The sequence below is a fragment of the Mustela nigripes genome, chromosome 5, assembly GCF_022355385.1.
Source record: "Mustela nigripes isolate SB6536 chromosome 5, MUSNIG.SB6536, whole genome shotgun sequence".
In the NCBI taxonomy this organism is placed as follows: domain Eukaryota; kingdom Metazoa; phylum Chordata; class Mammalia; order Carnivora; family Mustelidae; genus Mustela; species Mustela nigripes.
In genome coordinates this window covers 14,344,508-14,371,592 of record NC_081561.1, presented here as the reverse complement: position 1 = coordinate 14,371,592, position 27,085 = coordinate 14,344,508, and positions in this window count along the sequence as shown.

Genomic DNA, 27,085 nt, shown 5'->3' with positions numbered 1-27,085 from the left:
GATCTTTTATTGTCTACAACTTGGCTGGGGTTCAGGAAGTTCCCAAAATGATTTATTGTCATATGTGCCTATTCTATGGCGGCTGATGAAACTGATATATGATGGAACATATGCAGTCATTCTGGCTAGAGACAACAGATCATCTAAGCCTTTTATCCAAAAGGATTGGAGAATTCACATTGTAGAAAGCAAAAAAAAAAAAAAAAAAAAAAAAAAAAAGTATTTTGTTTTAAGCGAAGTAATTACTTGCAGGAGCAAAACATTTGTTACTAATCCTATGGTTCTTTTCTGTTTGCCAACATAATAAAAACTTATTAGAGTCTAGAATACATTCTTTAACTAAATGCTGAAGGTACGATTTCCCCGTAAACGTTGAATCGCGTTCTTGTAATATCTGGGATGGTTTCTTTTGGTTTCTGAGACCGTGATATTAAGAATCAAAAGATCACGGACTTAAATTTCTTTCATGTTCCTTAAGGCAAAAAGCCCCACATCTCTTCTAGTTTCACAGAGGGGCCCCTTAGTCCAACCATTCATCCTTCCTATGGTTGCAAGAGGAATCTGGCGGAGTGAGGGCTGATAACAATGGAGTCTCTCTTTCCTGGTTAAAACCCTCAGAAGCACGTGTTTCTGCTGATGAATCAGAACTTCCATACGTGAAGGACAGCATCGTGAGCCCATCAATGAGAACAAGAACAATACCGCATTTCCCTCAAGTAGGATGCGGGAAAGAGAAAGATTCAGTCTAATTCTAGGATCTGCACTTACAGCACATGCAGTATTTAATCCGGTGGCAAAATCTGGAGTTTCTGGAGTCAGTGTGTTCTCCCGCAGCCAGAGAGCTAATTGACACATTCATATTTCAATTGGAAGTGGGGAGTCAGAGATCTGGGAGTTTCAGACGGATTTGGAAATGTTAACCAGCAAGAAGATTTAGATCCAGTTTTCTAGCGACAGCGGCAGTTGGAAATGTTTGATGTACAGTGTCCGTGGAAAACAAAACAAAACAAAATCCTTAGATACGATATAAATATTGTCCACAGGGTCGTTCATAAGACAAAGGTGGTGATGGTTATTCCAGTGGAAGTGGAGACAGTAGATGCCCACTTCTGGGGAACAGAATTTGGAGCCTGATTCTGGGATTCCTGCCTGGTCTCACACTAATCCTCTTTATTTCAGAAGCATTTTATTTTTCCTTAAAAATGGCAGTGATCTATGTGTTTACCTCGCATTCGTCTTCCTAAGGAATTTAGATATCAACAGATATCATTATCTTTCTACAAATAGAAAAATAGAAACTGAATTTAAGGGATGTAGCAGCATCGATTGCAAACCTCCGGAAGAGTCTGGCATTCTGTTTCTATCTACGAGCCGACCGTGGAACCAGAAAGAGTCCCGGTTGGGTAAGAGCCTCGGTGGCCTTTGGAGCTCGCTCTAGCTCCCCTGCATCTGCCAGGCCTGATGGTTTGACACAGCCACATGTTAATAAACTTATTGCCCAGACAGGTGCGTCACCTTCAAACAGCAAAGTCATCGTTCCTAATTGTGGACGATTGCTAACAGTATCAGAGCCGAACGTTGCTGCACCACGATGGATCACGCTCGGCACACTCTTCCCTCGAGGCCGCGAGCAAGCAATTCAAAGTCCACGTCTCCCTGTCAGGCTTGTGTCTTTGCTTACGAGGAAGGATCGCACATTTTCAAGGGGCTTGGAAACAGTCGAATGCGGGTAATGTTAATTTGGTGTAAAACTTCAAGTGGCATATTACTAATGCCAAAGAACAAAGCAATCGAGGATCTGGTAACTAATTACTAACAGCACTGTCACTATTTTATGTAAGTGTGAACAAGAATCATATGTTTCTTATAGTTCATCCTTGTTGATGTACTTAGCATTACTGGTAAGAGCTAATGAGCAGCTAGTTGATTAGGGAGAACTGCTGTGGCTACTTCTTGGTAGCAGCATTTTGTACCGGTGCCCAGAGGCCCCGGGGGTAGTGGACATTCTTTAAATAAATGAAGCAGTTTAGTAGCGGTTGTGATTTAAAGGCACCATCGCGGACTTGAATTAGGAGACCCTGTCATCCTAATCTCGGGCTAATGACACTGTGATTTGGTGTTGCAGGAAACTGCCGAGACTCCCCGATGGAGAAGTCTAGACTTCAGCCTGTGACACTGGCTTCCCGGGGAGCCCGAGGTCTTGCTGCGACATCGAATGAATAGATATCGGTGAGTATGAGGCGACTACATTAATTCGGGGGTTCCGGGAAGAGATGGGAACGTTAATATTCATTCGAGATCAAGGGAGCAGCTGCGGTCAACCTGGCTTGTTGTGTGTATTTTATTGTATCGTGTTTATTTGTTTTTTCAATGAGACTTTTATTTGAGAATACCGAGAACATGTATGTAATGACCTTGTGAGGACAAAGAGGATCCATGCGCAATCCTGGGTGATTATGGATTGGAAGAACGTCTCGCCAAGGGCTACGGGTTTGTGTGTTGACATGTAAAAGGCAGAGTCATTTAAAGGACAGAACTTAGAAGCACAGAATCCTAAAGCATAGAGCTGGAAGGGATGGGAAGGTAACTGTCTCATCTGCCAGGTAGTCTGTGATGTAAGAGGTGATGTCATCGGGCTGCCATCACCATCTTCTAGTGAGAAAATCAAACTCGGGATCCCCTTCCTAAATACCCGTCCCATATGCTCTCCAGAGCATTAATTCCTTAAGAAAACTCAATTGCTTTTCCACTCCCCAGGGCCCGTCCTCATCAGGAAAGCATCCAACTGTCATTTCATTGTTGGGCAGGTCTGTCTCTACATAACTGGTCTGGTCAGACACGTCTCACTGCTCCTTGCAAATCAGCAAATTTACTCTCTGGTCTGTATCAATCTTGTGTGCCTCTGGTTAGTTTGAGTTCCTTCCTGGGGCCACCAGACCCAGAATCAGGAAGTGTGGGCTCTGGTCTCATTTCTGTCAAGTCAGGTAACACCTCAGGTCTGTTCTCTTCTTTGTAACGTTAGAAAATGATTGGGTGATATCTAGAGCTCTCTTGGCTCCAAATTGCTAAGACGGGAAACACATCTGAAGGAGAGACAATGGGGCCTGTCTCTGGGGCAGGGCGGTGACCATCTTTTTTTTTTTTTTTTTAAAGACTTTATTTATTTATTTGAGAGAGCAAGACCGTGCATAAGCACAAGCAGGGGAAGGAGCAGAGGGAGAAGGAGAAGCAGATTCCCCAGTGAGCAGGGAGCCCAACTTGGGTGGGGCTCGATCCCAGGATCTTGAGATTATGACCTGAGCTGAAGGTAGATGCTTAATGGACTGAGCCACCCAGGAGCCCTGGTGACCATCTTTTCATACATAAATGTGCATTATGAGTTCCAAAAGGAAAGGTGGGTATGGAGGAGGATGGACCTGGGTGGCTTGACAGCACCACCGAGCAAAACCACTAAAGACCTAAGAGGTCTATGGATAAATGATGTTTAGATGAAAGGGATGAGTAATGAACCCAGGTCAGCAGAATCTCAGTGAAGCTCACTGAGGGTCCATTGGCTGAGGATGGGGCAGAAACCAGATCTTTGGTTTTCTCCAAATGTGCTCAATAGTAATACCATAGGAACAAAATGATTCTAACATCACATAAGTTTTTATTTTTATTTTTAAAAGATTTTATTTTGAGAGAGAGATTGGGAGAGCATATGCAAGTGCATGAGCGAGGGCAGGGGGTGTGGGACAGAGGCAGAAGCAGACTCCCTGCTGAAACACAGAGCCAGAGTGGGGCTTGATCCCAGGACCCCGAGATCATGACCTGAGCTGAAGTCAGATGTTTAACCGACTGAGCAGCCCAGGTGCCCCAAATCACATAAGTTTTTCAAACTTTGGGAAAACAAAATTAAATGGATTTGTTTATGAAAGACTTCACAGTGCCTTTAATAGGACAAAATGCTTTGGGAGTATCCAAGGTGCAGAATTTCCCAGATTCTTTTGTCCATGGACACGTTGCTTTCTGGCACATTTCTGGGGAAATGTCTGAGAACAGACTTGGGGAGACGGTAGTTCAGGCTGATAGCTTTAGCACTTAGAGAGGCTCCAGATCAAAAGCCGAAGGGCGAGAAGCAAACACCCAAGCGGGATCTTCTCCTGGCACCCATGCAGGCTCAGAACACTTCTGAGCCCGGGACTGGAAACTCGAAGGTGGTGGGAAATCTATGGGAGAAATCGTAACCTTGAAATAAAGTGCATGCTTTCTAAAAGGGGGGAGTAGGCAAACAAGAACTCCTAGACTATCTAACGCTTTCAATTAGACCACACTGGTTGTATTACTTAAATGGTTTCTAGTTAATTCCTGGCTTGTAAAGGGTGTACACAGCAGAATATTCTCATGCTGAAGCAGAGATGAATTTTTATATGATTTTTGGGGACTTTGTTTTGCAAAGATTAATTCGTAGTACACAGTTTGAGCAAAAGGGAACAGGTTAGAGCCTAGGACAAAGTCCTAGATAAAGACATATGCCATCTCATTGTTGTAGGGATGCGGAGTTCTCATTTTCTTTGCATATATAGCCAGAAGTGGGATTGCTGGCTCACGGGCTAGTGGTGTTAACTGGAGGTCCACAGATATAGATCAGAGGGTTAGAGGCTGCATGTGTACAATTGTGCAGGGGCCGGAGATATGCACACCTACTATTGTTGTCCTTGTTGTTGTTGTTTTGGAACAGTTTATAATACCAAAAGCAGTCCACAGTGCCTTACCGGAGCTCATTTTGCAGGGGGAAGAAACTGAAACTCAGAGATAGAAAATATTTAATGGGACGTCAGCGTGTTGTTTTGTCTTTGGTTGCTGGCAGTCAGGTTCACCTGTGAACAGATTAAGCAAGAGGTAGAATGAAGAGCCCAGTGAGTGAGACTCAACCATAGGTTTTGAGGTCACCTTGATGCCTACACCGACGTAGGCTTTGAAATACGCATTATACTTTCCATTCTGCAGGCAAAACATGGACTGCACAGGTTATTCTGAGTGACCTATGACTTGAACATTTTGCTAGAAACCCTGAGTCTTGACTTCCCGTAAGAAATTACCCATAATTAATTTGTTGCCTGTTCCGTAAATCTAAAAACAAAACAAAACGAATTTCGGTTTTAAACATGCCATAATCATGAAAGATTTTCTCTGGACTCAGTATCACACTGTGCTTTTGCCTTGAATATCACAAAGATTTTGAACTCAAAAGGGGTTTCATTTTACCTTTTAGAAACATGGTCTAATTTATCTGCATGATTGCATTTTAATTAGCACTCCCATTGCCTATTTAAACATGCAAAGATATAAAACGAGCCAACCAAATAGGAAGACATATAGCCAAGGTGTTTGCTACTGTGCTGTCATTGAGCACTGCCTGGGGATAAACCCTGTACCAGACTCAAATTTAATAGTGTGAACGGGTTCAAAATAAACCCATTTGTATGCACAATATTTTACATAAGGGTTAAGCTGCCTTAGCAATTGTTGATAATTATGGATCCTGGCACAGCTCGGAAGATCTCCAAACATTCTTTGGAAGTAAATCAGCCATTCCCACAATTTAAAAACAAACGTGTAAAGGGTTTTATAAGTGGCATTTTGACTCAAGTCAAAATGTTAGATGATGACCCTTGGGAAGCTAAAACCACATCAGGGTCCTGCCTGCGTGCCTGCTGTTGTGGGTGGGGGAGGGCAGGGAAGGGAGACAAACCACAAGAATGGACTTCATCTGGGGGAGAGGTTTCAACTCTCTTTATAGCCTCTGAGAGGCCCTGCTTTGCAAAATTCAGAATCAGGCTATTCAGCTCAGGAATAAAGGCAAAGTAGAGAGAATTTGTCCTGCGGCACCCAGCCTTGGAAGCCCGAGCTTCCAACATCTTTTTAAGTAAGACCTTTGGAGGTCTGATTCCTTTGGCCTTTTAAGCAGTGGGGTCAGATGACCTCTAGCTCGGGCTCCAGGCCAGAGGGCCATGATTATCCACTAGCAACCAGGTTTCAAAAAAATCGGTTGATAATTGGTTCAAATAGTAGTTTATGAATATTTCCCCAAATATCTGGTATACGATAAAACGAAATATTTATTGTTACGTGTCTTGCTCCACTACCAGTGACTCCGCGAAAGCTCGGGTTTATTGAAATGAGTATTTTACCCTCGTCATAAGTCACATTGTGACCATGAGTCACCAGAGACAAATGACCTCTCCATGTTGCTGTGAATGCGAAACAGAAGCAAGCTTAGAATGTGTAGCTCTACAGCCACACCGGGTTGTTGAGCAGCTATGGGGTAATTTTCTTGCAACATTCCTTGGTTCCTTTGGTTCCAACCGAAGGGCAGAACTATTATTTTTTTGGTGGAATTCAAACTCATGCTTCTTGCAAAGCAGGACATTTCCATCTTTGTAATCATAGATTGTTAGGAAGGCCACTGGAAAGAATTCTGTAATGAACTCTCAGTAACTGCAGATGTCTTGAGTGTTCTGGGCCCTAGGTGTAATAAACAGTCAGAGAGACTTGACCTCTGAACTCTTAATGCCTAAACAATGCATCTCCGGCTCAATAACTGACATCACTGACAACCAGGGCCCCAGCTGATGGCTTACTTCTCCTCTCCCATCACATTCCTCCTGAAAGAAGGTGGGAGTGTGGACAACAAACCAGCCACCATCTTTCTTCACCCAGACTCTTCCCCATGGTGCTGACAAGAGCCAAAGCACAGACTTCCTGCTCTTTGTCATTAAACCCATTAAGCTCTCTTTGGTAAACAGGCCAGATTTTGTTTCCCTCCTTACCCCGAGAGGGAAGGTCCCAAGATGGCAGCAGCCGCCATCATTCTCCTAGAGTGCAACCTGCACAATGGCGGGGTTCCGATGGGAGAGGGCGGTGGGCTGTGGTTCGAAGCTGCTATCTCCTCAGAGGTACCGAGGGCTGACAGGTGGAGCAGGCTGTCTGGAGTTCATCTGCAGGCCTTATTTTTTGCCGGTGTTGTGGGGCATGGGTTAAGGAGGCTCTGGCAGAGGGCTCACTCACTCACATAGTTCGAACCTCTGGCTTGAGCACAGTGCAGGATGAGTGGAAACACAGCACAGAGTGGTACCTGCCTCTGCCTTGCAGGGACCTCTAGGACTTTGTTCAACCCTCAGCGCCTGCCTCTACCTCCTTTGTTGCTGGTGCAACCCCCGAGCCCCCATCCTTGGTGGTGGTTCTCAGGCTTGGATGAGAGGGAGAGGGGGAAGTTTGTAAGAACTAGAGAAGATGTCTCCTGTTTATTTAGGAAGCCACTCACTGTGAGGACCTTGGTTCAAGAACCTCCGTAACTCTTATTTCTTTCCTGTTCACTATATGCCCCTAAAACCTGGGTTGGATTACCAGGAATTTGTATCATTTTCCATAAGTCACTTGCTGTGAGGTAATAGATAAAATATATATTGAGTTCTGCCCGGGGTTCCTGGCACAGAGCTCCAAAAGCCCTGTAATTTCCTAAGTGATAAGAGCACTAGGAGCATCTTTTGTTCTAATATCTGCTCTTTGACCCCTGTTCCTAACACAGAGTTCCTAAATCTCTTGGAATTTCCTTGGTGATAGCATTGTCTTTTGTTCTTCTGAGGTGACTCTGGGTGGGCTCCCCAAGGACTCCCCAGTTGGGTTGGGGGCTGGTCTCCAGAAAGAGCAAGCCATGATTAAAAGCTTGGAATGTTCAGCTGCACCCCCATTCTGCAGAAAGGGGAGGGGAGCTGGTGGTGGAATTCATGATTGATCAAACCTATGCGATGAAGAGTACATAAAAATCCCCAAAACGTGGGGTTCAGAGAGCTGCTGGGTGGGTGAACCATGGGCATGCTGGGAGGGCCATATCCAGAAAGAGCGTGAAAACCCTGGACCCTGCCCCACAATCCTCCTCCTGCATATCTCTTACATCCAAGTATTTTTTGTTTTTTTTAATCATATCGTCTTATAATCAGTTGATAAACAGGAAGTAAACTCTTTTCCTGGGTTCTGTGAGCAGCTCTAGCCAATTAATCAAACCCAAAGAGGGTGTCGTGGGAACCTCCAGCGTATGGCGCAGGGGGCAACCGGGACTTGAGACCCATGTCCAAAGTGGGCAGGAGAGGAGTACTCTGGAGGGTCTAAGGTCCAGGAAGATGGTGTCAGAATTGAGTTACATTGTGCAACACTAGGTGGTATCCCAGAGAATTGCTTGGTGGGGAGCCTTCCACACCCTGTCCTGCCACCTATGGTATGGTAAACATCATCAAGGTCATAGTTAAGTGAGCATGAAGGGGACCCACTGGAGACTTGTAGGTTTTCTTGACACGTTCTCTGACTTTCAGTTTCTCCATCAGCAGAATTAGAGGAGTTCAGTGGGTCTCAAAGTGTGGTCTCCAGACCAGGAGCATCAGCACCATCTGGGAACTTATTAGAGTTGCAAATTCTGCAACCCCAGCGGAGGCTGGGGTTGAGTCAGACCCCTGGGAGCGGCCCTGCCAGCCCTGTGGTTTCCACAAACCCTCCAGGGGTGCTGCTGCAGGCTCAAGGTTTGAGACCCCCTGGAGGAAGTTTCTAGCACCGGCATTTTGTAGGACTCCGTGCTTCAGCTCATCAGGCCAGTGCAAACCCAGAGCCCTACCTACTCCAGGAGGACATCTGCAGAGTGAGACGTGTGACGTGTGTCAGCTGTGAGGAGCATCCTTGCCCATATACAAATGAAGAATCCTAATTACGGGATGGAAGGAAAGCATCGGAAAGGTGAAGTCGCTTGGCAGGTGTAAAGCCTTAACGTTCGAAATTCTTTATCCCTCTTAAGTCGAAGGGAAATGATTGCACAGGACAGTGATAAGTGCTTGGCTCCTGTTGGCCTGCTGCAGGCAAGATCAACTTGCATGTGCACATGTGCTGCCTCTGAAAAGAGAACTGAAGGCTTTTCTTTTCTTTTCCCCTCTTACACAGGGATCAGTTCTTTGTTTGATAAAGATGCCTCCAGAACGCTTATACATGCCAAGCGGCTCCATCTATGAAAGTAACTGGTCTGTTATATCTTCAGGCTAGGAAGACAGCTCTTCTGAAGTAGGGATCAGAGTTAATATGGTGAAGTTCTGACCCTGGAGCGCCACTACATATGCGATTTCTCCTGCTTCTTATGCGCCCTCCCCCACCAACCCCCCCATTCCCGCTGATGTAACTATTACTTACATTTTGGGACTCAGTACAAGCATCCGTCTCTCCTGGGATGCTCTTCCTGAACTTCCACAGGGGACACCTGTGGGGTGTCCCCGGGGCCCCCCGTGCTCTGACCTGCGTCATAGCCATCGACACAGACTGTTGTAATTGCCACTTGACTCATTGAGTTCTCTTTCAGCAGAACTCCGTGGGGACAGGGACTGTCTCCTTCTTCACTCATTTCATTTTCAGGGTCTAGCATGGTGTCTGGCATATAAAAGAGCATCAGTAATTATTTATTTATAGGGCAGCTCCATGGCTCCTGGCCATCCTCCATGGGATGGTGTTTTTCCTCTTATGGAACCATTTGTGGATAGAGCCACCAGTCACGTATCTGTTGTACAAATACAGGACATGGTGGTCCAAAGACAGGACATGGCACTCAGTGCTTTTGGGGATTCAGAAAGGACCCCTTTGCCTACTCTCTTCAAGGACCGGAGGACCGGATGGCTTCTCCTGGCCCATTTTTGCTTGTTTTTAAGCCTGAAGTTTAGAAGACTGGTTTGCGGCGTGCTACAGTGACAGATCCCTTCAAGTGTCCTCTCCGGATGCATGGAACGTTTTCCCTTTGTCCCCTTCCCCATCCTCATCTTTGTCCTCTCTGAAGGCAACCAGTTTAACGTGTTTGTGCGTATTGGTTTATTTGCTTGTGTTCTTGCAAGACATGTATTTCAGTTTGGGGAACATGTGTTTTAAGTTACGTAAATAGCATATTAGAGACCTCATTCTGCTTCTTACTTTTTCTGCACTGCATCCAGAAATTGGATGGATGTTGGAACATCCATCTGTTCCAACAGTGAGGAACACCTAGACCATCTCCAACTCCCTATTGCCGCAAATGCTGAGGTAAAGATCCCCAGCCATGTCCCCTTGTTGACTGATAGGCTAATCCTTAAGAATTCCTGGCATATATCTCCTAGGACTCAGGGGCAGGAATTCTGGGTCATAGCCCTTCCGTTGGCTGAGTACTACCAGATTCTCTCCAGAATGGCCTCCTGGACCTTGTAGCTTGGCAGAAGTTCCTTATGTATATGCTAGATTGTAGTTCCTTATCAGTTTAACATTGCAAAAATCTTCCAATATATTATCCCTTAACTTTGTCCATAGTGTCCCTTAAAAATTTTTTTCCTAAAAAAATGTATTTTTTCATTCTTTCTCTAAAATGTATTACAGAGATTGGTTTTGAATGGCCTTACATGATCCTTTGATTATGAGCAAAAGTATGTACATTTTCACCTGAGGGCAGATTTTGCTTTATTTTGGGATATAGCCACAGACTGTATCCACATATGGGGACCTCAGCATGCCTGAATGGGTTAATCAGTTGAGCCTTGATGAAGAGAAGCCTCTGGGTAGTAACTATAAAACTACCCAAATATCAGTCCATTTTGAAAATAGGGCTATGAGTATGGTAAACAAGAAGTCATGCATATCTGTGATAACCTGTAAATATCCAAAACAAGAGAAAAGACAAACAAAAGCTCTTGAAAAAGTACTTGCATGGGACCTCCAAGCATGGGGCCCAGGCCTTGGAAAAGCTGAAAGAGCCACATTGGTTTTCCCATGATCTGGCCCCTGTCTATACTCGTTTTGAGAATTTAGAAGTAACCCTCTCAGTGGTGACCCTTGGCTGGGCAGATTTTTCCTTGGCTGGTGGGTGGCCTGTTAGAGTTAGTAAACATTCCAGGGGCGTATGTAGTACAAAAATATCCAAATTCCTTGGTATATATTAAGAGGTGTTATCATACAGAAATTCTTGAGAAAGGAGCAGGGTCATGTTTCATTATATTGTCACTGGCAGAGTCTTAGACATATAGTGGAGACTCTAATTTTCTCCAACATAAAGAAAATCTGCTTTTTCACCCATTAAAGATTACCATAGGATAGCCTAGATCCTCAAGCTTTTACAAACTATCAACTAATGAATCTGATAACTAAATTCATGCTGTTGTGTAGTTTACTGTATAGTATCTTCCCTGTGATAGTCACATCTCAAGAAGAAAGTTCTCCAAATGGAGCGTTCATAGGAATATAGAGGAATGATTGTAATAGTGGAATTTACAGGTAGCCACAAGCAGCCAGAAAGGACGGGGGGATATTTGGGACCAGGCAGCTCTTTCAGCATCACTCAGATTCCCTCACTGGTGTAAATATCAGTGTGTAGGCATGTCTTGGGTATGTGAATACACAGATTTAGCCTTTCTTCCCAGGCTTTACATTTGTGGGTTTTTCAGTAATGTGAGCAGATAAGTATAGAACACATAGAATTTCTAGGTAGCTCTTTTGATATGGGTCAAATTTCATCATGACAATGGTACGCTGATACTTCGACCTTGAATAAGATGTGTTTGATGATAAGCTTTGTTGTCAGAAGTTCCCTGCTAGAGGAGGGGGACCTAACGTGGGAGGCATTGAATGCTTCCCCTTGTTAGGATCCTCAGTAGGGTTTTCTAGGCTGACCTTTCTTCCCTGGCCATGCATGCCCGGGGAAGGGCTCTCACTCCACAGATGCAGAAGTTGGCTAGACAAGTGGGCCCCAGGGGACCAGGACACTTTTCTGTGGACCGCGGGGCACCTAGGTGTGATCTCCCCCGCATCTCACTTTTCCCTTTCTTGTTGCACATTTGTAGTATTTTCTTTCTTTTTTTCAGTAAGATGACATCATCATTGTCTTAGTTCACAAAGCAGAAAACATAGCCATCCCCTGATGTCCATTCCTTAATTCATATTCTAAAGTCCTGGGGTCTGGAATGTGAGATTCTCACTGGTCTGGAATGGGTCTGGTGCCTAGTCTGGTTCCGGTCCACTTGGCTGGGGTTGAAAGACCATGTTGAGTAGACATGGCCCCTGAGAGTTCCCTGTGACCAAGGCAGGAGGGTGAAGGGCAGTTCTGGAAAGGAGGACTTGCCCATAAAACCTAACAGGCATCTGCTCTCATGGCAATCCTTGTGGAAGAAAAGACTTTTTTGGGGCACTAACCTAAGGCCTGATTTCAAGAAATAGCCAATATTTTTTATACCAACAGAAAGAAAGAAAAAAAGAAAAAAAAAAAAGAAGGAAAGAGAAAGAAAGAAAGAGAAAGGAAGGAAGGAAGAAAGGAAATTACAAAAGAAAAAAGAAAAAAAAAAAGAAGGTAGGAAGGAAGGAAGGAAATTAAGAAAGAAAGAAAAGGACAGAGGTTGGAAAGTATGGTTGTAACCTACGATCTGCATACATACATGTGCCTGTGCTTAGAAATGCACTTGTCAGAGACTCTACAGTGTGAACATATGATCCCTCAAGGATCCAGTGTATGTGAGCTTTTCAAGACACACAACCCACCCCCAAATCCCCCAATGAAACAAGTGATTTGTCTCTGTTATGATAGTGTTCAATAAGTATAACATTGTGGGCTCGAAGCAAATGCCTTGTGGTGGGGGAAAAGGGGCTAAAATGTCTTGATTGGGGTTTTAATGAGAGATTTTTCTCTTTTACTCCACCCGATGCTGCCCCCTCCCCTACACCCACCTCTTATCTCCAGCTGTCCAGTCAAGAGCCCTGTGCTGGGGAACACTGAGGGAATGTTAACAACTCAAGTCTACCCATTAATGGTGGGTACTCTCTCCAGCCTGCCCATCAGGTCCTCTGCTTCTCACAGGCTGCTGAAACCCAACCATTGCGCCTCTCTGTTGTGAATGCCCAGTGGTCTGTTCATGGGGGGCTTAAAAATCCTCAGGGCTACGATATCCAGTCCTCAGGCACATGTTAGGGAGGTGAGAGAATGTTGCCCGCCTTGCACTTGGATGGGAGTAAATTCTTAGGTGACAGTAAATGTGAAACAGGAATCCACTCTTCAAAGGGAAAAGGCAAGACCCAGGGGACGCAGGGAACGTACAGACCCATGGACTTCAAATTCACATGTCGACATGCCTCTGGCTTCTCCCTGCGGATTAAGGACCCAGACGGGATTGCCATCATGACCAAGAACTGCATGGAGGTTTGAACAGAGATGGTCTGTTAGTGCAGTGGGTATGAAGATCTCCCGAGGCTGGAGCCGTGTGTTGGGAGAGACCAGAAGTCTACCACCGACAGGTCCTCCACATGGATTTCGATGTCCGGCTTTGGAGCCCAAGTGCAGAGGTAAAGTGTGAACAGACTTAAGGGACGATGTGAGGCTGAGGATAATTAAGAAGCAAATAAGCATCACGGATAGTGAGAGCTGTGTTCAGCCCCAGTTTGGGACAAGAGGGGGAGGAAGGAGAAGAAAGTTGCCTTTCCTTGTGGTTCTCATTTTTGCCTCAGTGAGTGCGGTGGGTGTGTTGGGCCTGGAGCAGTACCCAGGGACTTAGGAAAGGAAGTGGTGAATTCTTTTGTGAAAACAGGGGCATGTGATGGGGCCCTGAAGGAGGGGGTTTTAAAAACTCTTCTGAATTTCACTGTAAACTTTACAGTTTTGAAGTGGTATCTCCAATTCAGTGGTTCTCAAAGCAGGGGTGGTTTGTGTATGGAAGGCTGGTGACAAAAGGGGGAACAGGGAGAAACATTTGACCGAAGGCATGGGAGCATGAGACAGCTATGCCAATGAGTGGAGCTCATGTATCCTGCAAGCGAAATGTCCTCCTGGTTCAGAGTGGTCCCTGGTTACACATAAATACTAGGAACTTGGTAGAACTGTGAACAATCAAATTCCCTTGCAACAAAACCTTATTTTGACATCTTGGGCCCTGGAGTGTTTTATAGTCTCACCATTCATACCCGTCAGCCTGTAGAAGTTCGTCTATAAGACAGGTAGTATTTTTCAGGTTCAGCAGAGAGAAAGGAAGTTTGGGATCCCATGTTTTCCATAACGTTACTACTGGGGTTGGGAGAGGGATTCTGGTAGGTTAAACTTTCCCTGTCCCTTAGTGCTCATTCCATTGATTAAAGAACTCTTTGACATCAAAACAAAACAAACCAGAAAATTTCATCAGAGTTGGTGCCACCCATTGAGGGTGATGGGAAGGAGGCATTTATAGCTGCTGTGATGTCTGTTGGAACATATGCCAGCCCAGGAAAGAAGAAAAGACTTCACCATACCACCATGCCAAAGTTCATTATTTAGAAAGGAACAAGGTTAAAGTCACCATAGCAATGTCCTTTCTTCGTGTGAAATAATATTGTAATGTCTTCAAGGAAAATTAATGCTTGGCTTGGCAAGGTGTTCTCTGCAATTCCTGAGGAAACCAGCTGGGAGTTAGCCGGAGTGCTTCTTGGTAGAAGATTAAGGTATTACACTGAAATTGGGCACCTACTTTTGTTCTCATTCACAGAACTAGAGCTCATTCCCTGCCCCACTCATGTCCTCAGTTTCTACTCGTATCAAGCAACATTGGGAGTTTGCAAGAAACAAGAAAGAAAAATGGTAGAATCCCTCTTGGGGTTAAAAGTAAGTGCTCCATGTTGGGAGGTTTGAACAAGAAGACTCTGGAAATGAAGTGAGGTATTGGAGAGACAGAATAAAATAGGAGAGAAGAAGCTTCCAGATGGGGCATTTTCCTTAAGAGGCTCAGCTCGGGGGGGCACCTGGTTGGCTCAGTGACCTTCGGCTCAGGTCATGATCCCAGGGTCCTGGGATCGAGCCCCATGTTGGGCTCTCTGCCCAGCAGGGAGCCTGCTTCCTTTCCTCTCTCTCTGCCTGCCTCTCGGCCTGCTTGTGATCTCTGTCTGTCCAATAAATAAATAAAATATTTAAAAAAAAAAAAAGAGGCTCAGCTCAGGAAGACATCCTTCCCTTCTTAGTGGGGAGGAATAATTAAGTCGGACAGTTATAACTTCAGTTCCTACTATGCGATACTGTCCAGAAAGTATAATAAAAAATATGATGCCGTTCCAATAAGAACAAAAAAATTACTTTTTAGGAATTGATTTAACCAAGATTGCCTCAGACCTCCACGGGGAAAAGCTTGAAAACTCTAATAAAAGACAAAGAAAATAATATCAATAAATATCATGTTCTTGGATGAAGAATTTAATATTATGAAGATTGCAATTCTTCCCAAATTAATTTATAATCTCCATACACTCTCAGTCCAAATTCCAGTTGGACTTTTTTCCCAGGAACTCAATACATTTATATAAAAAAAAGGTTTACAAATAGCTAAGTGAATATTACAAAAGAAACACAGAAGTTAAAGAGGGCATGTATCTATTCAGATATTAAAACATACAACCAAATCATAGTCACACAAATAGTATTCAGAAACAGACCTAGAGAACAAATGGAACACAATAGAAACCTCAAAGATAGATACGATCTCAAGTGGGAGATGATGTTTGCATCTGGAACTGACAAAGGAGTAATATGTAGAATTTGCTAAGGAGGCCTACAAATCAACTCCAGTGGAAAAACAAAAAAAGATAAAAAACAGACATTGTAGGAAGAAGAAAACCTAGAAGACAATGTATGTGTAAAGACATGTTCATCTGTACTAACAACGAGAGAAACGCAGATCTGAACACAGATTTCGGTCTACCCCACCTTAGGCAGGAAAACATTAGAAAACTCAGGGATGTCAACTGGTGGTGGCAAATGGATTTTCTAGAACTCCCTCATGCCTTGCTGACTGAGCCTAACCACCGAGTAGGTGTTTTCATGAGTAACCTGGCATTGCTGGGGTACTTAAAGGATTTGTGTGAACCATAACACAGATATTCCATAGTGAGGTATGTATCCCAGAGAAAGTTTTACCCTGACCCAGACAGGAAAATCTATGAGGATATTTGTATATGTATGTTGCCTTACTATTGTGTTGGTAGAGACTTAGAGACTCCTGACCATCAGCAGAATTACCGGTAGGACAGGTAGATGGAGATCATCTATGTACATGTTGTGCAATAATTCAAAGCAATGCACTAAATGTAAAAGCCGGATGGATTCTCTTTAAAAAAGGAGTGTTGGTGGGAAAAAGTAAGAAACAGCATAAAATGTGAAACACCAACCACCTGTGCAAGTTAAAAATATATACACACCAATGAGTTGTAAATACTGTGCAAGAGAATGTGCAGAAGAAGACGGCTATAGACCGCATCAGAATAATGGCCCACGGGGTAGAGTCAATGGAGTAACGCAGACAGAGGGCATTGATAAAACCAAAGCCAGAAAGACAAGAGAAGGCCCCATCTATAGACCAAAGATGATGATGTGCTCAGAGCTGTCAAGTGTGATTATATCCATCAGGGTCCCACATCTAAGGTTGAAGGCAGGTGTAGACTGACCCACCAGTAAGGGATTCCTCAGACCTCTGTAAGAGTTGTGTGATTAAGGCCAACAAGTCAAGAAACATCTGGAGGCTGGTGACCACCACCCAAGTCACCTCTGGAACCAAAAGAGCAGGGTCTGGAAGGGGTCGTGTAGACCCTAGGCTCTCTGTGTGTCAGTGGGTGGAGTCACTGGGGCTGGAGGACAGCAGAGACAAAGCCCCTCTGGGCAGGAGTGGTGGTGAGAGCTCATTCCCCAAGAGTCCTCCAGGGTTACCCAGGAGGCAGAAACAAGAGTACTTCTGCATTCTGAGCTTGGAGGACAGAGCGGGAAGTTTGAGCCCCTCATAGGGGTCTTCAGTAGAGGCAGCACATAGAGGGAACTAGGCAGGGGGCTTGTCACAGGAGGGCACAGGGAGGCAGGGCCTGGTGTGGAGAACACCCATGATGGGGGTCGCGGGCTGAGCCATAGAGAAGGGGGCGCGGGAGTGCCAAGAGCTGGAGGCTTATGAAGGGCTGGCGTGATCCTGTGGGTACAAGACAAACAGGACTTCATCCATGTCCTGGAGTTCCTTGTCCTACTTTGAGCTCTCCCCACCCAGCTGATCAGCCCTGATAAACATCTGGGTCAGACACTCTTCAGGCCTGTTTGGGCAGCAGGACCTTGCCTGAGGGCCCTCCTACGCAGGGGTATGGCCATCGGGAAAAACACAAGAGACATTCACCTGTTTGTGGAACTCCATCTTCTCCCTTGCCCTTCCTGGGCACATTTCTGAAATATGGGATGGCCCAAGTCTATTTGGGGTTATTTTTAATCTCCCCACCCCCACCTCCAGGCTCCTCATCTGCCCAGAAAGCCTTCTCCTCTCTTCTGGTGGAGAGGAGGGTCCTAACACCCACCTCACATTCCTCAGGCCTTAACTTGTCTCCAGAATTTTCTTTGAACCTCCTCTCTGCCACCCCTCTTCCTTTTTCTTGTACATTCTACTGCAGCAGTGGGAGATGACTGCTGTTGGTTTAATCATAATAGCATCCTTCATGATGCTTTTGACCTTTGGAAAGGCTTTGGGAAAGCGAGGCTTATCACTTGGTGTTTTCTTTTCTTTTCTTTTCTTTTTTTTTTTAAAGATTTTATTTATTTATTTGACAGAGAGAAATCACAAGTAGATGGAGAGGCAGACAGAGAGAGAGAGAGAGAGAGGGATGCAGGCTGCCTGCTGAGCAGAGAGCCCGATGTGGGACTCGATCCCAGGACCCTGAGATCATGACCTGAGCCGAAGGCAGTGGCTTAACCCACTGAGCCACCCAGGCGTCCCTCACTTGGTGTTTTCTAGAGCTAAACTCTCTAGGCTGTGTGCAGATGGGCCATAATTCAGGGCAGGTAGAGGGAGACGGAATGTGAAAATACCATCTCAGGTTCTGCTGTGCCCTTCTGCTGTTAGCCTTGCCAACTTGCCACACTAACATCCACGAAAGTAACTATGATGTCAAGTACAAGAGCCTTGTGTGTCTGGCTCTGCTCAGACTTGGTGTACTTTTTGTGTCTCTGTGTTCCGGAAACATTTCACTCCAATACCAACGGCTTGTGGTTGCTAGGAAGTTTTGAAAATATATCACTGACGGAGACAAGCTCAACCAAATGCCTCCTTGTTTTTACCGATGTGAATCAGGATGACCTTCTCACCCTCTTCAAGGCGTGTTTGTAAGAACAAGACACAGTGCACATGATAGAGAGAGCACGGGGGGAGGCCAGGCACAGTTGGAAAGAAGCACAGAGCACACCTCTCTCTGGAATGATGTTCTTGAAAACCTGCCGGTGGCTGTTGTGTTTTTCTAGTTGGTCTTTGAAAGAGAGGGTGTTCTTCGCACAATGTACACACACATACACACACACACACACACACACGCGCGCGCACGCGCACACACACACACTTTTTGCTCGAGTATTTCCCTCCCAGAAGTCAGAAGCTTACTGCCATGGTGTTTAGAAGGAAGGAAGAGAATATCGGTCCTCCAGGTTGAGGCAGGATTATTTTTAGCAGCAGAGGAAGGTGACCTCCTGGACAGGCTAGCTGGCTCTTGGGGGAGGGACAGAGCGGGATGTGACTTCGGCTGCTCAGGCCGCCACAACAAAGGACCGCACACTGATGCGCTTAAACAAGAGAGATTGCTTTTCACGCATCTGGAGGCTGGAAGTCCAAGATCAGTGGGCCAGCGGATCTGGGTCCTGGTGAGGGCTTTCTTCTTGGTTTGTAGATGGATGTCATTAGCCATGTCCTCACATGGTCTTTTCTTGGTGGTGGAGGGGATTGAGAGGGAGAGAGAGAGAGAGACCCTGGTCTTCCTATGAAACCACTAATCCCATCATGGGGCTCTTACTCTCATTAACTAATCTCAGGCTAATCACCTCCCACAGCCCCCGCCCCTACACCAGGGTTTAGGGCTTCAACAGCTGAATTTTGGGGGACAAGGACATTCGGCCCATTTTGCACGGGTAGCCTGCAAGGTTCTGCTGATGGCTGCCTCTGCTCAGCCAGGTCCAGCTTTGGGAAACCCTGGACCTTCTGGAACCCCCTTCTGGTGGGGGTCAGCACCCCCTGGGGAAGGTGAGGCACCCATGAACTGAATGGAGAGGGAGGTAGAAGGGCTTTCTAAGAAACCCAGCTCCAAAGCTCTATTGTTCTACACAAATGTCCTGACCTTTAGTTGGCCACCCCTTTCCCCATTCCCCTCCAAAGCATACTTAAGCTTACACATTTTCTAAATGAAGCTTTTAAATTATATTAACTCAATAACTGATGTTATAATCTAATTAGGATCAAATGTCATCTGGATTTAAAATTTTCATATCATTTTGACTGTCAACAGTGAACTTTTTAATTTGTCAAGGTATTTGCCTTGGCACCATCTGGAAAGCTTACTTATCCATTTAAGCAAATCCCTCCTTCTCTTTTACATCCATTTCCCTACCCTTTACCTGATGGCACCAAGCATGGCATAGAATTAGTTAGTCCCTCCCGAGGGCCATTTGTTGTAAATGATTTCATTTTCCACTTCTCCTTGGCACTATATTTGGAAACAAAAAAATTGGACTGGGCTTATGGCTGGAGTTGCTTCTGGTACCCAGGAGTTTTGCAGGGGAGGAGCGTGGAGGGGAGATGGGCGTCTGGGGATCAGACAGGGAGCACGAGATGGTGGTGATAGGATTTGCATGGCTCCTTTGGTGGCTTGAGCTCCATGCCAGCCTGCACACCACCTGCTTGATTACCTCTCCATTTAGGGAGCTCACTCCCTCTGAGGCTGGCTAATGTGAGCTGTGGAGGAAGGCCAGGAGCAGGGGCAGTTTTTATTTTTTTAGTAGCTAGAAAAAAAAAATCTCTTTATTTTTGTGTTTTGCTTCTTCCTCCTTCTTTCTGGGACTCTTATAAAAGTTTCAAGTTGTTTGTGACTATGAGGCCATGGTAACCTCATACCATGTCCCAGTAGCTTGAATTTGAGGGGCCAAACCTCACCATTTCAAAAGACACAGTAGCCGTGTGCTCCAGTTAGGGAGTTCTGTGCAATGGACACAATGGCCTTTGAGGCATTAATGCCTCATTTGCTTTGAGCAGATATAAGGGTTTGCACTTTTGAAAACAAATTTAATTAACACCCTTTTCTTTGGCGGCGGGGGGGGGGGGGGGGATGTCCTTTCTTTTCCCTTCAAAAGTCTTTCACCCCTGTCTATTTATAACGGGTTCTTACATAGAGGCAGGTGGTGCGTGGTGGTGTTCCCTTCAGTCCTGTCCTTCGGGGTGAACCAGGTAGTAACAACGAGGCCTTTTCTGTCTCTACGTTCAAGCTTATAGAAGGAAAGTGCTAAATTACCCTGCAGAATGTTGCAAGACCTGATTTGATCCCATACTGTACTGTGAGAAGAAACAGATGGGAAAATAAAAGATGTCCTTTTTAAAAGAAATCCTCTCTTCCATCAAGAATCTTCTACCGAAAACTGTCCCCTCATTCCCAAGAATGTGGCTTGGTGTGTGCAGGGAAGCCACGCCCAGCTTGCCGGTGTCCACGGTCTGGTCCCCCAACAGATAAACTGCCTGATCGCTGCATGGTAATTGGTTTTGAAAGCACATTTGCACAGTGGGCGGTGAGCCAAACACTCCCTTCCCTGTCTTGCCTTCCATTTCACAGGGCTGATCCCTTATTTTAAAGTATTTTCCCACTCTGTGTTCCCCAAACTTCTAGAGAGACAAAATATCTCAAATCTTTAGGACCGGGTCCTGCCTATATTCAACTTGTTCCTGCTGAAAAGAAGACTCAGCTCAGGTTGGCTGATCTTTACAGCAGGCACCGACCCACAATTTACTGGGGTTGTCCGGAGCCAGCTCAAATGCAGAGCGGACTGGAAACATCATCAGACTTTTAGTCTTGGGGCGCTGGATTTAAGGTCTGATAAAAACAGAGAACTGTGTCTTTTGAAGGCATAGGAGACAGAGGGAGGCATGAGTGTGTGTGTGTGTCTCCTCTGACAGGTGCCTTGCCATGAATCTGGTCCCTTCGGAGTTTTGTTTCAATCTGGAAGCTTTCATTTTCTCCCCTGAGCATTTCCAACCCTGAAGCCCAGCTTAACATCTTTTCGGGTGACAAGGGAGAATCCAATGCAGGAGTGAGGCTTACTTTCAGTCTTGGGGGCTGGGATCATTGTGTGGGCAGAGGTATGACACGATGTCATTGTGTAGGCACAGGAGAGTTTCATGGCCGTGGCTTGTGTGTCTGTGTGTGTGTGTGTGTGTGTGTGTGTGTGCGTGCACGCGCTTGCGCGTGTGTGTGTGTAGAAAGAAGGGATAGTGACAGAATTCAGATTCTCCAGGGTAGAGTTTTTGGCCTTTGTTTTAGATTTTGAGTTACAAAGAGTTGCATACGGCTATAAATATGAACATGATTGGCAAAATCTACAGATTAAATAAAATCTGTGAATGGTGTAGAATGCTTTGCATACACCAAACATTGGCAGTGTCTATTCATAGAAGGCACATTCTAGAATTTGCTCTCTCTCCTTTTTCTGAGCTCACTCATTCTACTTTTGTGTGTACTTTTGTTCTCCTCGCTCTACCTTCAGAAATCTGATTTTGAACAGCCTAACTGGAGATGTGTAAGCAGGGTAACTCTCGAGATCCTATCTGTTTAGATCAAAGGGCAAGGCTATTCCCCGATGTTGGCAGAGGGATTATTTAACAAGAAATCCTTGTCGGTGTCAACGGGACACATGGGATGACATCACGCTTGGGAGAAATAAGGATATAAGTCAATATTCCCTCACCAGCTTCAAAGTTGGAAACGCTTTTACAGAAGGAGCTTCTAATTCCTTGCCCGTCACTCCGCAGTTGCAACTGACACCTGAAAATTTCTCCCACTAATTTTTTTATCGTGATCTTGCCATGGGGGTGCGCATTAGAAATCTTGTCAAGTTTGCCTTGCCTTCCTTTCCTTCCCATTCTTTTCCTCTTTAAATACTTTACTTACTTATTTGGGAGAGAAAATGAGAATGAGTGGGGAGAGCGGAAGAGGAAGAGGGAGAAGCAGAGTCCTTGCTGAGCAGGGAGCCCGATGTTGGACTCGATCCCAGGACCTTGGGATCATGACCTCGGCCAAAGGCAGGTCCTTAAGCAACTGAGCCATCCAGGCGCCCCAAAGCTGCCTTTTCTGTGGAATCATCCACAACTTCCAGCTTTGTCCTATTCTGATATCCCCTTTCCACCAAGGCATGGGAAGAGAACTGCTTTACTATGGAATTTGACAAGTTCAAAATACTTAAATCCTTCCTGCTGTTTATACTTTTCTGATTTAGGAGAGGCTGGAAGTATTAGAAATCTACATCCCTCTGGACTTTGCAAAAAGCCAACCTGTTATAGGCATTCTTGTGACTTTGTCACAGATGCCAACCAACCTGAGAAGACCAAGCCTCAACTGCTTTGAAACGAACTATTTAGAATGAACGTATGTGTTCCCCAGGCTTTTCCCAGGATGGGTTTTTAGCCTTTAAAATACTGCGCAAGTCTTACTCAGTCTTTAAACTCTCTGAGGTGTCTTCCTCCAGGACCTGAAAGAAAGTTTGTGACTGAGGGAGACACACTTGGGAAGAAGAATTTCCAATGTTTTTGACATTGTTGCTTCTCATACTTTAATGTGCACGTGAATGGATCAGTGGTCAGGACATCTTGTTAAAATGCAGACTTGGATCCCTCAGGTGTAGGGGTGGGTCCAAGATTTTGCATTAAAAAAAAAAAAAAGATTTATTTGAGAGTGAGAGAGCATGAGCAAGGGGAGGGACAGAGAGAGAGAGAATTTCAAGCACACTCCCCGCTGAGCGTGGAGCCTGATGTGGGGCTTCATCTCACAACTCCTGAGCCAAAATCAAGAGTCGGACACTTAATTGACTGAGCCACCCAGGCGCCCCCAAGGTTCTGCATTTTAACAGTGTAAGGTGATGTCCAGGAGCCAGAGTTCGAGGTGTGTGTGATGGGATCTCAGTCCCTCATTGGAAGTGGGGGCAGAGGATGGGCCCACCCCAAGCCCAAGTACAGAAGTTCTGGAAAATTCATTCTGACTGCTCCCAGGCCACCAGCATTTCACTCACTTGCAAGCCTTCCTCAAAAGTACTTAGGATAAATTAAATAATGCTGTGCTCTTTCAGGAGCCAGCATGTGGGAGACAGGCTAGAGATAGGTTACAGAAGAGAATGAGATCAGACAGATACAGAGAAAGATAAAGACAGATAGGGGCAGACAGAGTCCCTCCTGTAATGTCTGTCACTCTCTATCTCTTCCATTCTTTCCTCTCTGTTTCAATTTCTTTTTTCTTTTCTTTTCTTTTTTTTTTTTTTTCCATCTTGTTTCCCTCACTGCCTTCTGTCTGTTGTAAGATAACAGAATCATTCCACTCAAGTTCAGAGGCATATGGGGGCTTGTAAGAAAAGCGGACTGGACTAGGAGCCAAGAAAGCAACACTTGAGCCCTAGCTCTGCCCCCCCCCCCCCCCCCCCCCCGCTCTCTTGGGTGCAGCTGCGCCGGTCACATGGGATGTCCCGGCCTCAGTTTCCTTTTCTGTACCAGGAACCAGTCGGGTGAGATGATCTCTGGACCCCCGCCAGCTCTGCACCACTGCGATTTACAATCTGTGTCATTATGTTTATCTGTTACTTGGGGCAGATCTGTTCAACTTTCAATGTAAACGAGTTAACTGTCACGTCCCCAGGGTTTCCAGAGTGCATAATTCCCATTTCTCCCCCGCCTGTCAGCGTCAGCGGGTGCTCCGGAAGTTCTCGAGCGACACCCACGTCCCCTGCATCGCGGAGCACGCCTGTGGGAGGCTGCCTGAACACGGCACCTTCCGCATTTCTGAAAATCTGGTCTTCTGTCGGGTTTTCACATCCTTTGTTGTTTCTGCGGTTTGAAAAGATTACCATTACTATTATTCATCTCATTTGAGGGGCAGATTCTTATCTGAAAGTCCCCAGAGTCAGAAAACTCACTTCTAAACCTTTAAAGTCCTGGCAGCCTTTTGTCAATGATGTTATTGTTATTTCTTGGAGAGGGGGAAGAATGGGAGAAAGGGCCTGTTGATTAAGGGGAGGGAGCATGATGGAGGACAACTTCCTTTAAGTTGTTTGATTTATAAGTGTAATCACCAAGAAAGAATCAGATCCCCCAAAACCAAGCAGAAGGGAAAACAAAAAGGAGCCACCCGGCATTGCAGAGGAGAGGGCCTGTCCTCGACTCGGCAGGTGACTGTGGGGGAACACACTGGAAGGTGAACACAGGAGCCCCTCACTCGCAGAAAGTTTCCACTGGCTTCTGTTTCTGTTCTGGGTTCTGAGTCTGTAGAGAAAATGAAACCAGCTGGGATAGGACCCGAAGTTGTTTTGGGGCATTTGATAACAGTGCAGAAAACAGGGTACATGTGCGGGAGGTAGGTGCATTTTGAGGTGACTTCTTAGGGATGCGTGACCAACGCTTACAGAGGGTCTTCCTGGGCCTGGTATTGTCAGATTCATGGGTTGGTGCCCGGGTCCCTTAGCCAGTCAGGGGCCCTTCCTTCAGTGGGCTGGTCACAGTGAGGAACATATGAGAGACAGAGCTGTCTTGAGTTGTCCCAACAGCAGTTTAACAAAGATGGCAACCCCTTTAATTACGTGAAACACTCCCTTGAGTCTAGGACACAAACTTGTCACTTGCCTTGGCTGGACTTTAACCTTGATCCTTGGACGCCAAGCTATTTACACACACTGAGCAGCTAGCCAAACTAAATATGCCAGCTGGGAGGCTAGTTTCCAGAATGGGTACTTTGGAGAACTTCAAGTACGCTTGTGGGGGTCAGAGGTTGGTACAGTATGCGTGAGGGGAGAGAACTTCTGAGGAAGGGTGGGCGACCCTGTTCGAGGGTAGCTTTATTGTGTTTCTCTTATTTATTTTTCCAGGAGATAAGAGGGTTTTCTATGAGGTCTCCTAAGTTAGCTGGTCTTGCCGGTAGTGTTTCTAAAGATCTCAAATCCTCATTCAGATGTAGGCTATCTTCATTCATGTAATCACTCATTTTTCCAATGGGTAGACATGGACATCTGTTGGTAAAAGGCGCTGTCCTGATTTAGGTTCTTGTCCTTCTGCCTTAGAAAAGTTTAGAAGGGGGACGCCTGGGTGGCTCAGTGGGTTAAGCCGCTGCCTTCGGCTCAGGTCATGATCTCAGGGTCCTGGGATCGAGTCCCACATTGGGCTCTCTGCTCAGCGGGGAGCCTGCTTCCTCCTCTCTCTCTGCCTGCCTCTCTGCCTACTTGTGATCTCTCTGTCTGTCAAATAAATAAATAAATAAAATCTTTAAAAAAAAAAATAGAAAAAAAAAAGAAAAGGTTAGAAGGTTAGGTAGAAACCTAACCTATTTAAGGAAGTGTTGAGTTGCTGTTTGTTGAATACTGATGCCTTAAGTGTAAAAACAGATAGCAAGTCACTTTGACCAAAGGGATGCCGCTGTCTGTCTCTGCTGCTGTGTCCCTGATCTGAGCACAGCCCTGCTGCTTTGCCTACTCTCGCCCCTGGCCGGTCTGCCTGCTTCCACTCTTGCCCTGTTCCAAGTCAGTCTCCTCACAGCAGCCAGAGAGATCATCTTGAGTTGCAAATCAGACTGCGTCACCTCCTGTTATAAAATGCTTCAACGGCTTCTTGTTACAATAAAAAAATTTTTTTTTTAATATTATAAAAACCTATAAATCCATTGCCCGCAAGAACTGGAGCATTAACAAGAACTAGGCGTGGAGCCCCATCCCGCACCGCGTCCAACACACTCTCCCGGGCCTCGTATTTAATTGTTCCTTGCCTTATTTAAATATGGTTTTATTTTATAAGTGTATTTCTAAAAAGCGTCCTGTTAAATTTTAGTTAGCTTAAACGTTGTTAAAAGTTTATCATTCCCTGTGTAATCTTCTGAGGTTGCTTTTTCCCTCCAATAACAGGTGGCTGAGATGCCGCGATCCCATGGCAGGTCGCCCCAGTAGACTTGCTGGAACGACTGTCATAGTCCACTTTCCAAATATGCCTCTGTTTCTCTCTTTTCCAGTGGGTGGGGCTTTGGTTGCCTCCAGAGTTTTGCTAAGGGGACACTGCTGCTGAGAACGTCCTTGTACAACTTCCCACTGCTCGCTCTTTCCTTTTTTTTTTTTTTTTTTAAATTTTAAAGATTATTTATTTATGTATTTGAGAGAGACAGAGCACAAGCAGAGGGGCAGAAGGAGAGAGAGGAGCAGACTCCCAACTGAGCAGGGAGCCCGATGCGGGAATCTATCCCAGGACCCTGGGATCATGACTTGAGCCCAGGGCAGAGGCTTAACCGATAGAGTCCCCCAGGCACCCTTCCCGCTGCTCTTAGAGACAAAAATCCTTCACGTGGCCTCCGGGTCTCTGCCTGGTCCAGCCCCACCCAGACTGTTCGCTCTTACCTCATATTCTGTGCCTCTGCTGCTCCGTGCCAGGCAGAAGTTCAGGGAAGGGTAGAAGATAGAAGGGTGTGTGCAAGAAAGTGAAATAGGTAACCTTTCTCTTCCCCTTCTTGTCAACTTCACCATTTCCTATAAACCCCCAATCAATCATTAACCTAACCTGGGCATATCTTACTTGATACCATGGAGCAGGAGGTCAGTTCACCTCTTTTGTGTGTTCATAGCTCCCCGTACCGACTGCAGAGAGCACTTGGCCCGGTTATCAGGGAGAGCACGCTGCCCTAGCATGACTCTGCATTTGACACCTGCTCTGCTCCTGGACTCTGAGCTCTGAGAGCAGGACTGTCTGTTACTGTGCCCGGTCGTACCTCCAGCACCGGGACCAGGAGCTCTATATATATTCTCAAATGAATACCACAGTAATTCACAGAGGTTTAGGACAGGCATCTGAGACCACAGAACAAGATCCAGTATGCTTGTTCCTTAATCCTCTCGAGCAGCAGTTGGCAAACTTTTTTTGTGAAGGGGCAGAGAGTCAACATTTTAGACTAGGAGGACCCTACAATCTTGGACATCACTTAAATGTCACTGCCACACCATCCAGGCAGCCATACTTAATATGTAGATGAATGAATGTGACTGTGTTTCAATGAAACT